General features: G+C 37.0%; 1 protein-coding gene across 1 annotated transcript in view; it reads right to left on the bottom strand.

The window, feature by feature from the left end:
* The window catches only part of PPP3R1 (protein phosphatase 3 regulatory subunit B, alpha), a 39,141-nt gene that overhangs the window by 20,593 nt on the left and 3,764 nt on the right, over window positions 1-14,784 (bottom strand). The gene's annotated exons all lie outside the window — the stretch shown is intronic.

Genomic DNA, 14,784 nt, shown 5'->3' with positions numbered 1-14,784 from the left:
ATACAGAAAAAGGAAACTTGTAAAGGAAATGTTATAGATAAGATCACCATGGAATTTGGCATCTGTGTTTTGACTTGGGAGTAATTAAGTCACCTTTTAGGCTTTTTATTGCAGGCAGTAAATAAATCTGCCTAAAATTTGAATATCCAAACATAATTACCTGAAAACAAAACTTAACTGAAGAACTGGTAATAGTGTGAACTAGCTGACAAAATTTAGCAAGTAACATTTAAAACGTTGGTGACTTCTGTATTGTTTTATGCACAGCAACTACTAAGTACTTGGCTTTGCTTAAAAGTATTCCAGGCAGAGAGAGTGCAACTCTCCTAAATCCTTCCTCCTCCAATTAGCAGTTCTCTAACACAAGACTTCTACTCAAAGAAAAGAAATCTATCTCTGAGGTGCTTACACTGGTACTAACGTTGAGGTAGATTTTGTGATGCAAAATTAAGTGAAGCCAAGAAATTAGAAGACATTGAATAGGAAGGTTTGTGGAAGTTCACCCTGAGAGCAGTGACAGTTTCACTGCTGAGCCCACATTCTCAGCCTGTTTTCTAAGATCATGTGCTAAAGAAGGAATTAAAGAAATACATAAAAATTCATGTGAGGGGACACCCACCTCACATTCAGTAAGTTCAAAAATTAAATATCTCCTAGCAGTAAGCTAGTCCACAGTCACCAATCATGCATTATGTTTTCAGGTCAACAACAAATCCAGTCTATCCTGAAGCTAGGACAATATGACAACAATTTAAGATCCACAACTTCCAAGCTGAATTCAGCTCAAATGACAATTTATTGAGCCTTCATGACTACACCACAATTTTCACCACCTCAGCTCTGTTTATGTTCGTTCTGTTCACTGTTGTAACCAAAGTCCATGACATTTTCATGGCTATCCATTTCCATGACCATTACCTTGGCTATCCAAAAATCCAATATATTTTCTGGCACTGGACTGTCAAATCTGGGCACCTTGCTACCCTATGGTGGGAGCCTTTGTTGCTGCTGGACACAAAATGAGTCACACGGACACAGCTCTCAAGGTGTGGTGAAGGAAGAAGAAAACATTATTATTTCTCTCAGAATTTATAGGTTTCTGACCATGGCCAGGGATTGGATAGTCAGGATAACACTTTCCTAACCACACTGGCTGTGAGAGATGTCCATTGAAAGATGTGTATCAGAAATAATGTATACATATCTATGTTTACAGTTACTGTCTTGGGAAAGTCTTTAGAAACTATGTCAAGATCAAAAAACTGAGTTTTCAGGACGACAAGCCTCCAAGTCATCCACATGTGAAACAGAAGGAATTAAAGAGGACACAAATGAGCAGCAAATTCTTATAGGTTATACAGGAAAGTCAAGGATTAAAGTAAAAAAAAAGATAAGATAACAGAGAAGCAGCCATAATGTTACCAGGTAAGTAGCACAGACCACAAGTGTGACAGTGAAGGACTCAGGCATTTCACTGGTAGGTAAGAGTTATAATTATCTACGCTTCTTCAAGTAAAACTTGCCATTAAAATCAGTAACTCTTATTATGAATACAACTCTTAACAGCTAGAACCAGCAATATATATTGAATTCACAGGATGACACAAGTAATGAAAGAAATCTGTTTTGGTATTTCCTTACCAAATAAATCCTCCAATGGTCTATATGCAAAAGAATGAACAGTATTTTTATGGAAGAATATCCACCACTTGTTTATTTAATTCTTTAATCAACCAGCAACAAGATGCATATTGTAGTAATACATTATAATTATTTTCTCCTGGACCCCTGAAGACATAGCTGCAAAAGCAAACTATGAAATTTATGAACTGACCTTAAATGTTGGTATTTAGGTTATCCTGGGTGCAATCACACACTGCATGCATAACAACCAGAGCAATTAGTGCATCTATCAGTCCCAGTAAGCCTGGGTTCATGCAAGGCAGGCCCTGCTTGGCCAACGTCAACTCCTTCTATGGCAGTGTCCCACTTAGCAGATGAAGGAAAGGCTGTGGATGTAATTTACCTGCACTTTAGGAAAGCCTTTGACATTTGTCTCCCACAGCATCCTCTTGGAGGAACTGTCTCCACATGGCTCAGATGGGCCAGGAGTCCATTGGGTAAAAAAACTCCCTGGATGGCCAAGCCAAGAGTGGTGGTGAATGGAGCTGTGCTCAGCTGGAGGCCTGTCACCAGCTCCCCAGGGCTCAGTTTTGGGGCAGGTCATATTTAATACTCTATCAATGATCTGGACAGGAGGATCCAGGGTGCTCTTAGTCATTCTGCAGATGACACTATGGGAGTTTTGTTCTGCTGGAGGGTAGGAAGACTCTGCAAGAGGGATCTGGACAGGTTGGATCAATGGGTCAAGGCCAATGGTATGAGTTCAACAAGGTGAAGTGGGGTCCTGTCCTTGGGTCACAATCCCAGACAGCACCACAGGCTGTGGGAAAAGTAGCTGGAAAGTGACCCAAAGGAAAATGACACAGTGGTGTTGACTGACAGCAGCTGAACACAAGCCAGTGTGTGCCCAGGTGGCCAAGAAGGCCAAGGACATCCTGGCAGCATCAGGAATAGTGTGGCCAGCAGGACCAGGAATGACATTCTTCCCCTGTGCTTGGCACTGGTGACACCTCAAAACCTCTATCCAGTTCTGGGCCCCTCATTTCAAAAACTACATTGAGGTGCTGGAGCAAGTTCAGAGAAGGTTTGGAACGTAAGTCCCATGAGAAGCAGCTGAGGGAGCTGGGGATATTTAGCAGAGGAAAAAGGGGATTCAGAGGGGACTTTATCTCACTACAACTCCCTGAAAGGAGGCTGTAGCCAGGGTGGGGTTCAGGCTCTGCTATGAAAAGGAGAAGGGAAACCACCTCAAGTTGCACCAAGGTGGTTCATGTCGGAAAAATTTCTTCACCAAAAGTGGTTAAATATTGGAACAGGCTGCCTGGGGCTGTGGTGGAGTCACCAACTCAGGAAGTGTTAAAAAAAATAAGTTGACATGCCTCTTTTCCAGTTTAGTGGGCATGATAGTAATCACTCAAATTGGACTTGATGATCTTGGAGTTCTTTTCCAACCTTAATAATTCTTTGATTATTTTTACCTCAATACCTTCCTTTGAGCTGTTAACAGTTCCCTAAGAATACAGGGATAAAGGGGATATAAACACAAATACAAGTATTATTCCAAAGTTGGTTGTACAGAAGTTGAAAGACCAAGAAGCACATTTTTAATGGCTCAGATAATGTAATAAACAAAGTATCAAAAGCTTTAGAAGTCTAATAATCTTTTCTCTTTGAAAAAAATAATCTAGAAGAGCTGGAAAAGCATACACATTTCATCTGGGATTAAAAAGAAATCTTACAATTACATTTAGTTCACACATTGCTGTCCAATCAATTTAAGGTTTCCTTTGAATAGGAAGAGGAATTTTCCATTTTCTGTCAGGCACAATTTCCAAGAGGCTGCAATGATCTAGCACACTACATCCACAGCTCCCTAGCATCTCTGTTACAATTCCACTCAGCAGTTTAAATCCAGTGATGTAAGCCAGCCAACGTACTCTTCCATTCCACCTTGGTGTTGGATAGAACTTCCATTTCGACACTACAGCAAAACTATGTTCTCCCCTACATCTGTCAATCATCAGACCTTGAAATTTTATAGTAACTTTTTGTGGACACTTTGAGTTACATTTCTTGTAAAGTTTACCAGAAATCTGATAAACTGAACTTGTATCAGTGCTCAGTTTTTATGTATGATCTTAAAAGTGAAACCATAAAAGTACAAAAGATAGGTCATACAGCTGCTGTTAACTATTCTAACTCAGTACCTCACCTGAATGCTAATCAACAGCAAACATCAAGGAAGGCTGTAAGCATTTTATATAGAGAAAAGAGGGCACTTCAGGGGGAAAAAAAAATCATAAAACCACAAAACCAAACACAGCTTATTTTAACTTACCTTTGAAAGAAGAAGATTGCAAGTTTTATATATGTTACCCCCAAAGCAGCCTAAACTTTTAATCCTGCCTCTAAAGAAAATACTCTGTGACCTTCAGTACTGAAGGAACGCAAAAAAATATTAATACCTAATTCTTCAACATATTTAAATTGCAGACATCAGAGATAATGAACCAAGGCAAAGGGGATTGGTGGATTTGGGATTACAGCAGAGATCAAGTCAGGTTAAAGCTGTTACAGCACTCTGGCATTGCTTCTTTCAAGTATGCCAAGTGTTATAATTCCCTTTGCCACATTAAAAAAAAGAAAGGAGAGTCTTATAAAAAAAAAACAAAACAAACAAACAAACTTATTTTGGATACATTTACTCAATTTGCTCATAATGAAGTAAATCATGCTTCCTTAGAAGACTCTCCCCTCTTGCATACATGTCAGGTTCTACTACATCCCCTTTCTGGATATAGGAGGTAAGAAAGACTGTCCAAGTCTTAGGAAAAGCCCACAGTTTACTCCTTAGTCACTATCTAATCCAGTCATGTCTCTGCTCAAGCTTCATCAGTCATTTTAAGGGAATCCACTTGTCCCCTGGCTGGCAGTTGGCCAGTAACTTATGCTATGCTTTATTTAAATCCTTCACTGTCCACGGGTCTCCTCCAATGTGAGATATTAATGGCTTAAGGCCATCACAGTCAAGTAACTATTCTAGGATATCACAGGGAAGCCCTAAACCAGTGAAGCACAAAGCAAACCCGAAACTAGAGATGGCTCCTGTTGCCAAAGCCTCTACCAGACAGAAAAACTAAAGGAATCAAGAGTGTAATTTATAGGAGGATTCAGCCTTTAATAACACCATTTGGCTTCATTAATAAAAAGTGCATCTGTTCAAATGGGACAAAAACACTTATTTTAAATTTTAGTCTTTTGAATTTCAAGTGATCAGGACTGAAAAGCAATCTATAAAGTCTGTCCACTTACAGCAGGTACAGTATGATTATATATATATATCCATATACATCAATCCCATAGTATTCCCTATCTGAACTCAGTTACACTTGCTCATCTTCCAGCAAAAATCTAGACTTGCATGATCTTGAAGGTATGATTAAGTACTTGGTTTAATCATGGATCTGTACATGCAGGCACAAACACTAATTACTCACCTGCAGCGTCTCCCAGAAAAAAAAAAAGTCACCCAAGACAGAATGAGACATACAGACCCAGCAGAAACAACGAAGAGCAGTTTGTTAAATTGCTTAAGAAGAATGACCAAAGATAAAAGCAGTTTGACCGCAAAGTCCTTTTCCTGAATTTAGAGAAAAAAGAAGTAATGAGGTCAGAATGTACACTGATAATATCATTTACTAGGTATGTACATACTTCCCCAAATCATCTCACACAAGTTTGATGTAGACATAATAAAAACCTAAAGGATAACTAGATTACTATAAACTTAACTCAATTGTTCCATCTGTAATATGTGAGACTATTCACATTTTCTGTTGAATTTTATGCTCTCCCTAACAGAGCTTGCAGCATGTCAGACAGACAGATAATAAACAGTGCTAAAAACAAACATAGTGAGTTTTTAAAACTAGGTAAGGCAGAGAACAGATTGTGCCACATTTAGAAAACTAACAAATTAATCTTGTTATTTGAAGGAGAAAAGCAAAATCCCCTATGTATGAAAAACCACAGAAAACAAAAAGAGCTCTCATTGTAAAAACCTGCAAAAACACTGCAATCTGTAAATAAAACCTGAGAGAAAACCGGTGACAGGAACAAAAGTGTTAACTTTATGAGCTATGGTACATTTCACAATTTCATTTTTGGCAGTTCCCAGCTGCTACTCTAGCAGCAACAACCCAATCTGCTTATCCAGTCACTTCAAAGCTCACATTTCTAAAGCTTGCATCACTCTCAAAAATTCTCAGAACCCTGTAATTTTAAGAGCATAAATGAATAATGAACTCTCAAAAAGCCAAGGAAAGGAGTTTCCCAGAAGCATTCCGAAGCAACACAACCTTTACTAGGGGAACAATAAAATTCTGCCACCATTAAATTAAAGTTGTGATGCAATTAATGGGAAGTCTTTGGGATTAACAGGTTGTTCCTCCACTGCTTCTGAAGAAGTCACAAAAAATTTTGCAAGATAATAACTTATTTGTTCCACTTAGGTCAATATATCAGCTTCACCTACAATATTTCTTTCTAGGTTTACAGCTCAAACTGAAGTTTATTCAATTCCCTTAGCTAAAAGAGGGGACCATGGCAGCTAACCCTTTCAGCTTTAAAGACAATTGCAGCAAAGTTTCTCAATCATCCCCCCCATGACTGTGCTGTTACATGGACTAACCCACACTAGTAAAAATGAAACCAAGCCCATACTGTCCAGAACATTTGTAATCCCAAGTACAAAACAAGATAGAAAATACAAATGACTGCAAGACAACAGACACATGAATGACAGGATACAAAAAAAACCCCACAAACCTTAAACAAACCACAAATCTTTACGCATAACAAAAATAGAGCTGAAGAGCTTTAGAGAACATTTCAAAGAAGCTTTGGAAGCATATAGTGCAAAAGCTTATCCAAAGAGTATGGGAGAAAGCATAAAATGCAACTGAAGACTTATCAAGTAACTCAGGTGTTCTGGGATTTTCAGAGTCAACAGTCAACATCTTAACAAAGAAATGACATTAACTTGCATTTAACAAGATATTAAAGAGAAACAAAATAACTAAAGCATATCACACTGATCTTGTTTTTTGGGACAGTGATGAATATACACTGGATATCAGACACTTATGATCTCCAATTTAATCACTTCATTAGTAGGAAGGATTTTTTTCCCCCTTTGTTGGTGAATATGAACACAAAAAATACAAGCAAATGCAAATAGTAAATTTTGTCATATTCATGCGAAAGAACAACTTCAGATTTGGAAAAGTAAAGTAACACACAGAACAAAGGAACAAAACTTCATTCAAAACATTAGGCCAAAATATTCAAGCATCACCAAGAACCTGGAGGAACTACAGAGTTCCACAGTTTCCACCAGAAATTAATATTATAGCCAAACTGTTATTTAGCATACCATAGCCTGTCAAATGAAGAAAGACAAACCTACCCAAAACAATCAAAACACCCAATTTTTGCAGATAAAATACTTAATAGGTAATTAAAACTCTTTCAGCTTTTCTCTTTCTCCACAACAATTTGAAGACAAAATGAATTTTTTCCCAAAAAACAGACTTCAGTCCAAACAGTCCAAACTTCCACTCCAACACAAAGTAATAACAACTTCATCACTGGCTGACCTACATATAAATAGGAACAGAACAATTACTCTACAGGAAGATATTCACTTGACCTAAAGCCACATTGAAATATAATTTGCTATCTATATTCTCATGAAGCTGCTTTTAATCAGGCCAGTTTGATTCTCAGCATTTCAAGCAACTATAAAACCAAAAAAAGAAAACTAGGGAGCTTCAGCAAACAGCTCTATAGACTAATCCTTGTAAAAACTGCCAAGTTAACTGGTATTTCAATACCCCTCCAAAATTAACAGTCAAAGAATTATTTTCTCTGTAATACTTCCAAGTCCAGCACTCTTGCCACTGGATTGATGAGGAGTATAAAATATAGGCTTTCTTTTCTCTGCATTGTTTTTCAACCACGTTTTGTAGATTGCAGAAATCATAGTCACTTAAGTATAGGACTTGTTACCATGCTTGCAAATTTAAACTTCTTTTTGAGTAATCTTTAAAAACCCAAAGGTTATCAATATCTGTAGAATCAAAAATAACCTCTTGAAAACGTGAGTTGTGATACTCCAAATACAAGAAATGAGTAAATATAAGGATGGCTCAGTCTTCTGAGAAGCTTCTGAACTTCTGGATTGGCTTGTACCAAGAAGACATTTAAGTCCAAAAGCCTCAATTCTACAGGCTGGAAAAAAAGCAATAACCACTAGATCAGTTTCCTACTACTACACTTCAGCAATGCTGTGAGCACTAGAAAGTATAAAAATACTTCACTTTGCTGAGGGTTTTTCTAAAAAGCAGAAAAGGAGCTACAGCAGTCACAGAACCCCAAGCAAAGTAAACAAATCTCTTCCCTAATTTCTGCAAGAAATGGCTACAGATCCTTGTGCCTGATTAGGGTTAGACAAATATGAAAGGTAAGAATTTAGCTAGAAATTAAATGTAGCATGTTATCCTTTGACAACAAGTGATGAATATACAAATTACTATGTTTGTTAATATATTTATATAACTGGTTATATATATTCATTAATGTTATATAATTAATGTATTTCTTCCTCATGCAGCTAGCAAAGGTCCCTTACCACAAACTGTTAACAAACTTGAACAAGGAAAGAATGGAAGATCATTATCAGTTAGAAAATAACTTTAGATGGCTTCTTTATTTAAGGTAGTTTAGACAGCAATTCACTGCAAGTGGCATTTATGGAGGGCAAAGAATATAGCAAAGATACATAAACAGATTATACTGCATCATATAACAGTATTATGCTACTTAATGTAAAAGACTCTACTGCAGCTCAAAGTAATTCCCTTTTCACAGAAATAGGTTAGAAACAGTGAAGAAGTGGACCTGCACATTTTTCTCTACCAATTTTCCTAAGTTTTTAGATTTCAACAGTGCATTCAGTCATGTGTTAACTGCAAAGGGTAGGGCTTTAGGAACAGTTGCACAAGTATTATAAATTAATCTGAAAAGGTCTGGAGGAAAAAAAAAAAAAAAAAGCCTATGCAGTTCAACTGCACACAACAGTTTAGTACCAGTTTTAACATAAGTCATAGAGCAGGGAAGTGCAAGTACCAGTTCAGAAAGTATCAGTAATTCACAAAGGCTCTACCATGAGGGGATGGAACAGAGTCAGGAAAGCCATACAGCTCAGTGTACAGCTCTGCACAGAAACAGGCTAAGTAAGTGGATGCTGTCACCAGCCTTTCTTCCCATGTAAGAGACTTATAAACAGTTCAATACCAATTAGGAAATCAAAAAGGGAAATCGGAGTTTGAAAGGAGATAAACGTCTTACAGCTGCCCAACAAGAAGAGAGAAAGAAGAAATAGCACCATTGAAAAAACAATCACAAAGCAGGCAAGATGTCATTCAGGATCCACCACAAAAGAGGCTGAAGAACATTGTGAAGAGTTGTGAAAATGACACATCTCAAAACAGAAAAGACAGTTCCAAAATGAGGATTTGATTTCACAAACTGACACGAACAAAAAACAATCAAGGAGGCAAAGATGCAGAACTGGGCAAGATGTGCAAACCAAAGGAAGAAGCAGGCTATGCAGAAGGGGAATTGTTGCATAGAAACAGAATCTGAAATATAGAGATTGTTAGTATTCTCAACCAGTTAACACTAACCTAAGTTTGTCTTTATCCTTTTTATTAAAGGACAATAACTTACTCAGAACTTGCAGCTGTCAGCTAATAAATGGAGACATGTTAACAAGTTCTGGTTTAGTTTGTGCTATTCAAGGACTCACAAAGAATAAAAATGAATCATATGGTTTGAAAACAGGCCCTACCAACACTATGATCCAAAACCGAGTGATCAAATTCATTGTAATTATCAAGAAATTTACAAAACATTAAACAGGTCTTCTTGGCATTACCAGGTTCCATTCTGAAGTGAACACAATTTCCAGCACTCAAGAATTTTCCACAAATTAGAAATCGGTTTTCTGAAGATGCATTGCAAATTTTCAAAGTCTTCCAATTTGCACAGATTTCCCAATAAAATGAAAGCAAAATGAAAGCAAAATGAAACATAGTAAGACACTAAAAAAGTCCCAAACAAACAAACCCTCAACAACACAAATGCTTTCAATTCAGGTTTTCCCTGCTATGGAGTATTTGAAACCTTCAAACAGTTTTCTTTCTATGACATGTGTCATGGAGAAAGTACTGACTATTTTTAGTCATAACACTGAGGTGATGTCCATTCAGGTGTTGGTTATATTAAGTAATACTCAAATGCTATTTAGAAGAATATTTTAGGTTAAGTTCTCAAGGGCAAGAATTGGCTTATTTCTTACATACAGGAATGCAAATACTGAGTATCAGAGATGTTTGTCACTTTTGCTACAAACTAATAATAGGGTACGCAAAAGATAAAATTAGAAATCCAAACCAATTTCAGTAGCTTATAAACATTCATGTCTAATGTTTGAAGAATTTTCCAAAATCTCATTACCAGAATAGTTCTAAGCTCTCTAAATAAAAGATTCACAGTACTTGCTAAAGATTGCTTAATCATTATAGAAATCAAAACTTATTAATTGCTGTAATTGACAATACAACCAGAAACAGCTGTCCTGAAAAGCCAGAAATTTTCTTATGTACATAAAGTTGTAAATGTATGTAAAAGCAAAAATAAGAGTACACACAATGCAGCATTAGAAAAATTACTGCTGTTTATAGGGTCTATAGGTTCCAAAACAAGTCCTGTAGATACAGCCCTGCAGAGTCACAGCGACTTCCCGTAATAATTACCAGTTGCTGGCAATCAAGAATCCACTCCAAGGCACCGTACAAAGACTGACAATTGTGCCTGTAATCACAACCTGTCCACAGAACCACGGGCCACCCTCTTTCTGCTATCCACCATCTTATCTCTTCATGTGCCATACCAAAATTTACAGTTTGCAAGCACTAGAGGCAGTATACAATGCATATACATTTGCATCCCAATCTGTAATACAAACTGCAAATCATAGAACACTTGTCATTTTAAACTGTTTTAACAGCTCTTTGTGAAACACTGGGTAACAAGGATTGACTTGACACAACATTTATGGCACTGCACAGGTGCAACACAATACCTCTGAGAAAGTAGATTAAACTACTAGTAAAACCCATCCTCTTTCTCTAAAACCAATTTTTCTGGAATCTTTAGTTGTTCTGCCCCTTGCTATAGAGCAGTACATTCTTTCTACATCATTAAATAAAAATGTCTACCTATAAACCCACCATCTTCTAATTCTGCTCCATTTTAGACCCTTTTACCCTCATGACTTGTTTTCTCACCACAAAAGGGCATTTGGCCACCTTTTAACTCACAATCCCATTTTTTCAAGGCCTCTTAAAAGAGAATTTTTCAGAACTGACCTTTAGCAAAACTCAGCTGCACCAATGCTAGTGCTGCACCATAACATTCAAGAGTATGCAAGATTCAAACTTACTAACCTTTCATATTTTACAAATTACATTTATCTGATTTTTCAATGCACTGTCTGAAAACAAAAAAAAACCCAAAACCCTAACACCAGTGGTACCTACTGCAAATGCTTTAGTCTTAATAAAATAAACAGTGTTTTGAATAAAATATTTCAGGAAAACTAATGCTGCTTTTTAAAGAATCACTGGGAAAAGTAGCAAACAGGTATTTTACTTGATACCTCTAAGAAGAAAAGTTATTAGAGTGCCAAGACAGTCTATTTGAGTCAAATACAGAAATCAAGTCTATTCATTCATCTGACATTTTTATTATTGCTGCTTAGAAGTTCTCCTATTTATAATAACTTGTTTTTTTCCTAGACTTGTTAGCAGATCTACATGCAATCAAGCTTTAATCTAAAAAAAAATCTGTGAAGTGTCACATTAGCATTATCAACAAAACTGACCCATGACTGCTCAGATACCACAGTGCTAAGCCTGTTAGCAGTGGCTCAATACTAAATTAAACTTCCCAAGGGAACATCTTATACACACAAGACTGAAAAGCTGTTCAGTCATCATGACTACAAAGTACATGAGCTCTCCTTCATAAGCTCAGGCCTGAAGCATAGCCATGGAGTTTACTGAAAAAGAAACCCAACAACAAACCAAACCAAAGAACTCCTTTTAAAGTCCTCTCTGCTAGCCATAGTGTCATTCAGCAGAGAGAATTCAAGAGACCATCTTCAGTGATGCTATTCAGAACCTACACAGTAAGCAGTGAAACAACAGCTGGTTTTGTCTTTTACCACTTATTACCAAAAAACCCCAAAACATCTGATAAATGTATGCAGAGGAGTTACAGGGTAACAACAGAGAAGAAGTAGAAAAAGAGTCCTATGGTTTCCAGCTGGTGAAAATAAGGGGTAAAAAAATCTCCATTTTTGTCACAAATATATCAAAGGAAGAAAAAGTTCCAGAGCATTTAAAGATAATCCTAGGATTGTATTCTGAGAATCACAGCTGGATCCACTTTTCCAGTAGCTTGGTTTCTTCCCAGAAACATATCAACCCTGGGCTTCATTTCTGGGCTTCCTGTTGTCCCATTCCTTCCTCTCCTGCCCCTCCCAAATTCTGACTGAACTGCTTCCATAAACGTCCTACTACATTTTTTTTAATTCCTACCTTACCTAACTTAGGCAATTTTATAAACTATTTTAACTTTAAGCTGACTTCAGTTTTTTGCCTGAAGTTTTCTTAGAAATGTTCATCAACACAGACTTTGCAAATATTCACTAACTCACACAACCTGTTTACAGCTGGGAAGCCAAGATTTTTATTGGCAGTTTGTAAGAAATGCTGCCTTCAATCCAACTCAGTTAACGTGTTTCCAAAACTTCTTCAATGCAGTTAAGGATTATTTATATCACTAGATTTCTTCCTTAATTGTGGAAGGGAGTATCAATAGCAGGGCCAAATGACTGTCAAATTACAAACAAGTCAGATATAGTCTGCAGCCTGTTTTGTACCATCAACACAGTTTTGCCCAAGCAGTTAAAGTGCTTGTAGCAACATATAAAACACAGTCTTATATGGAAAAAGCCTAATAAAGTATAGCTACCAAATTAAAATCTTCAAGCTACAAAAAACATCAACATTAAAAATAAATGACACTCCAGAAATTACTTCACTTGAAAGATGGGGGTTTTATTCTCAGACACACCTGAAAATTAAAAAAAAAAAAAAAACCAAACCAACTCTCCACAGACTTTTGCCACACAAATTATATATGTAAGACCTGAACAGAAAGACAAGATATAGTTCAAGCTTAGCCCTCGTTAAACTAATCTAAATATATTACTAAATAATATATTATTTCATCCAGTGACCAAAAAAGTCTAGCTACATCGTATACTAAGTAGAATATATTGCTTCTAGTCCTGGACTTTCCCAGAATACTTGAATTGGTATACAGAAAGATTTACCTATACAGATTAAAAGATGCTGGTGCATGTCCAAGACTTTCCCACTTCATTCAGGACGTTAAGACAACCTCTGCAGCTGATCTTTGTGACACTGCTGGTGTCAGGATTACTTTAGGCCACTGACAACTAAGAAACAGAGTAGCTTTTGCAGGATATTAAAGGCCCATCCCCAGCTCAAACCTCAAAGCAATCACTTCAAGAGTCTAAAACACTGCTACAAAGATGTTGGAAGAAGGCAGCCAGAGACCACTGAACACCATCACATGCCCTAAGCCAAATGGACAACACACAGCACAATTTTCTAGTGGCTGCATTTTAACTCCAAGATCCCTAAATTTGTAACAGTTAATTTGATTTAGGCATATTTATTTTCAAAGCTACAAACACACATTTCCAGTATCACATACTAATGCTAATTTCTAAACAGTAACAAGGACCGTGGTTAAGTTTATTGCCCTGCCATGACCTCGACCTGTTCCATTTGCAGAACAAGGGCAGTATTTACCATCTTCACAAGAGCACAGCAAGTTAAATTCTTACAGTCTTTGGGAAAGAAAGAACATATTTAAGTAATTTATATAATCATGTCAGCCAATAAAATTCCAACTGTTTCAGGAGTTCCAACTTTCCTATATTTTAATTAACATAGGCCTGCAAGTCAAACAAGATGCTTATTTTCTAATGGTATCCTGCACAGAGGTACCAGCTGTGTAACCTTTAAGCACAAGAACTTTTTACTCCTCTTTTTATGCCGACATATGCTTGTCATCATTCCTTCCCACCACTTCAATTTTTACTGTCCAATCCTAGCAGTGCTCACTCCTCCAGCAGCAGAAGAGTTGGATCATGACAAGGACATCACATAGTAGCACCTTCTCCGTTCCTGCTGATTCTGGCAAAGAAATAGCATATAGGAAGAAGGGAAATAGCCAGTCCCCTTTACCCCCGTGGTCCTTCTGTAAGGAACATAAAGGAATAAACAAGCTCAGGAAAACAGAAAAACATACAGTCCAGAAAAAAACAAGGACGGAAAACTGGGAAATGTGTCACTATATGAATTGGCTGCCAATGAACAAAGAGCAGTGCAGTGTAATTTTTCTCTCAATTACAACTTGACAAATGATATTATACAGAGAAGGGAGAACAGATTTGGCAGGGAAGAGGAGGGGCAAGGAAACAGAGAGCAAATTGCAATCAAGAACTCATGTACTAGCTCAAATTACAAAATATGTTTTTCCATGAAAACAGTTTTTGGTCATCATTCCATATAGTTAAACCAGTGTCTTTGGAATCATGGAATCAGTTAGGTTGGAAAAGACCTCTGAGATCACTGAGTCCAACCTACAGAATTTTATGCTCAACCACCATTCAGATTTAAAACGTTTTAGGAGAGGATACAATTTTCTTTAGTGAAACACAGCTAAAAATAAGCAGTAAAAACAGGGAAAGCAAAATTCTTCAAACTAGGAGAAAAAAAAAAATCAAAGCAACGTCGAAAAATCTTATGCAAGATTAATTTATGAATTACAGTAGAAGAACACTATTAAGAACACCTACAATTAAAAAAAACAAAACAATTTCTTCTGTAACACTGCCAGGTAAGCACCAATTCAGCATGCAGATTAAGAGACTGG

This window comes from Pseudopodoces humilis, chromosome 3 (genome assembly GCF_049639895.1).
Source record: "Pseudopodoces humilis isolate 2021_Gansu_Grassland_sample_001 chromosome 3, ASM4963989v1, whole genome shotgun sequence".
Taxonomy (NCBI): Eukaryota; Metazoa; Chordata; class Aves; order Passeriformes; family Paridae; genus Pseudopodoces; species Pseudopodoces humilis.
Note: the sequence above shows the minus strand (reverse complement) of the source record. Positions and strands in the feature narration are given on the sequence as shown.